The sequence below is a fragment of the Delphinus delphis genome, chromosome 5, assembly GCF_949987515.2.
Source record: "Delphinus delphis chromosome 5, mDelDel1.2, whole genome shotgun sequence".
Taxonomy (NCBI): domain Eukaryota; kingdom Metazoa; phylum Chordata; class Mammalia; order Artiodactyla; family Delphinidae; genus Delphinus; species Delphinus delphis.
The window spans coordinates 112,135,197-112,138,624 of NC_082687.1; the positions used below are offsets into that span (position 1 = coordinate 112,135,197).

At 38.7% G+C, this 3,428-nt stretch overlaps 1 pseudogene; it reads right to left on the bottom strand.

Moving 5' to 3' along the window:
* Positions 1-2,434: 2,434 nt before the first annotated feature.
* Positions 2,435-2,913, bottom strand: LOC132425660 (peptidyl-prolyl cis-trans isomerase A-like; annotated as a pseudogene).
* Positions 2,914-3,428: the final 515 nt, after the last annotated feature.

The window sequence follows — 3,428 nt, forward strand, 5'->3', positions numbered from 1 at the left end:
TCCAAAGCATACATTTATTGATCATTGGTCAGAAGATTATAGTAGAACTAAGGTACTATATTATATTTAATATAAACATAAAAACTGCCTCAGAACTCATTTAAGAACCAGAGTACTCTCTTAATATAGACCTTGAAACACCAAGAGAATGGTCAGAGATAAGGTCAGAGGTCATGAAAGTGCCACTGTGTGTGGCAGGTATATGTTGGGATACAGAAATACAGAAGTGACAGCCCTTAGCTTCACGAAGCTTATATTCAAATACGCAGAGATGTGTAAGCAAATAAATTACAATGCAATGTGTTAGGTGCCATTATAAAGAAAGGAACAAAATGCAGTAGATAGCATAACTAACTGCACTGCGCAGGGTGGGGGCAATGATGGTGAAATGGAGTTTGAAGGATGAATAGGAGTTTTCCAGGAAGGGAAGGGAGGAGCACATGGCAAAGCCAAGGCATATTTTTAGGTCTGGAAAAATGTTTAATGAGATTAAGAAAAAAACAAAACAAAAACCAAAGATGTATATCGGAAAGTAATGGGAGATGAGGCTGGAAAATAGATTAGAACCAAATAGTAAAGGTCCCAAGTTACAAAAATCTTTCAGACATTACAGTAAAGTATTCTAGACTGTTTTTCCTTCTTAATTTGAGTTATTTTATTCTATGGAAGTTTAAAATGTGTATCCATTATATTAAGCTCATTGTTTTTCTCTTTTTTTTGGCACTCCTTAAAAGCAGGGAAAATTGTTAACAATCAATTAATAATATCAAATAGAGATGATTTATTCATTTCCTCAGTGCAGGAAAACAAGGAGAATTTCCAAGGCTACTTTAACTTTTAGTTTTGGGGAAAAAAATCAAGATCTCAAAGTTATATGTATATTATTTAATAATTATTTAACTTCTAAAAATGATGGATTTCCTCACAGAAATTGACTTTTCCCAAGTTCTAGAGATATAAATATGGTAATGTATTTTTGGGGGGGGGTTAAACATTTTTTATTGTGATAAAATATATATGACAAAAATATGTCATTTAAATCATTTTCATTGTACAATTCAGTGTATTAATTACATTCACACTGTTGTGCAACCATCACTGCTCTGTGTTTCCAAATCTTTTCCATCACTCCAAAAAGAAACTATAAACATAAGACAATATCTCCCATCCACCTCTTCTCCCAGCCACTGGGAACCTCTGCTCCACTTTCTGTCTCTATGAACTTGCCTATCTAGATATTTCATATAAATACAATCATACAATATTTGTCTTTTTGTCACTGCCTTATTTCACATAGCATATTTTCAAGTTCGTCCATGTTGTAGCATACATCACAAATGTATTCCTTTTCATGGGTGAATAATATCCCATTGTATGTATAGACCACATTTTGTTTATCCATTCATTTGTTGATAGACACTTGAGTTTCTACATTTTGGCTACTGGGAATAATGGTACAATGAACACGGGAGTCAACGTGACTTGTTTTTTTTTCCTTTTTGTGGACATATGTTTTTATTTCTCTAGAAGTGAATCGCTGGGTCATAGGGAAGGTGTACATGTACCTTTTTTTTTTTAGATCTTTATTGGAGTATAATTGCTTCACAATACTGTGTTAGTTTCTGTTGCACAACAAAGCGAATCAGCCATAGACATATACATATCCCCATATCTCCTCCCTCTTGAGCCTCCCTCCTACCCTCCCTGTCCCACCCTTCTAGGTCATCGCAAGGCACCGAGCTGATATCCCTGTGCTATGCTGCTGCTTCCCACCAACCATTTTACATTCAGTAGTGTATATATGTCGGTGCTACTCGCACTTTGCCCCAGCTTCGCCCTCCCACCCCTTGCCCTCACGTCCATTTTCTATGTCTGCCTCTCTATTCCTGCCCTGCAACTAGGTTCATCAGCACCACTTTTTTTTTTTTTTTAGATTCCATATATATGCATTAACATACGGTATTTGTTTTTCTCTTTCTGACTTACTTCACTCTGTATGACAGACTCTAGGTCCATCCAGTAATGTATTTTTAACAACTGTTTCATGCTCAAGTAATACTAGCTTTCAGAAGATTTCACATATTTTGAATGACTTATCATTGCTTAAAATTTATTTGCTTTATTATCTTACATCCTGGCTGGAAACTTTTAGAAATGAATTATAAATAAATTCTAGATTCTGAACATAAATTTTCTCCATGTAGTATTTTGATTGGTACTCCTTTTTGTTTGTTTGTTATTTTATAATCATAAACCTAAGTCTGGAAGCCAGCTAGACCTGCAGGGATATAGGAAAAGGGGGACCTTGAAGAATTGTAGCAAGAGCCTGAAGATTACAGGATGCTGCCTGCTGGTGGGGGGGGGGGGGGCGGGCGCTCTCCTGAGCTACAGGAGGAATGACCTGGTGGTTTAGTTAAAACACAAGTCAAATTTATTAGGGTCGTCCACAGTGGACAATTGTGAGCTGCTTGCTGGTCCTGCCATTCCTTGACCCAAAGTGCTCCATGGCTTCCACTATATACCCTCTTTCGTGTTACCTGCGTGTGCCACCCAACCATTCTGTCTTGACGGTGCAAGTGCAAAACTGGGAACTGTTTGTGTTGGCCTGGTATTTGCCATGGACAAGATGCCAGGACTCTGTGATTCAGGAAGAAGTTCGCATCATCAAATTTCTCCCCCTACATGGACTTGCCACTAGTGCCATTATCACATACAAACCCCAGAAGAATTCTGTGAAAGCACCAACCCTTACAACAAAACCCTTTCTCCCCAGAGCTCAGAATGCAAGTATTCTGCTGTCTTTGGAACTTTGTCTGCAAATAGGTTGAAGGAAACGTGGCCTAAGGTCTCACCCTTGACTGTGATGTCAAAGAACAGGGTGGGTTGACCTTGGCTGGGTGTTGGCGTTGGCATCTGCAGAGCCTCATTTTACTGTTTTTGAAGATTTAATTGCTTCTAGAATTCCTAGAACAGCGTTGTATGCTCTCTATAAGAAGTTTTAATTCACTCATGAGTGTTGTTCACTGGATAGGTTTAGGGCTGATAAATTGCTATGTCAGCTATCCCTTGATGCTGGGATACCACAGGCTTGTAAAACCTGAGCTCAGGGACTCTGGGGTTCTCCAGAGGTGTAGGCAGCTCCCTGAGAGGCACAGTTGGGTCACTAGGAGTTTTTCACAGGAGTCTGTCTCTCTGGCTATGTGAGGGGGCCTTTCATTAGTGGTTGGCAACAGTCACAGTTCATCTAGGAATGAGCAGATAGCAGTGGTGTTTTAGCATATGCATGTCCATGTGAGCAGAACATTAGTACCTTTCTTAATTTTCAAACATAATTTTAAAGTGGAGACTTTCAGAGCACACCATTGTCAACAACTGGTCTCACATGCCTAAAAGCATGATCGCAGTGTTGCTTTAATGAGCTTTATGTA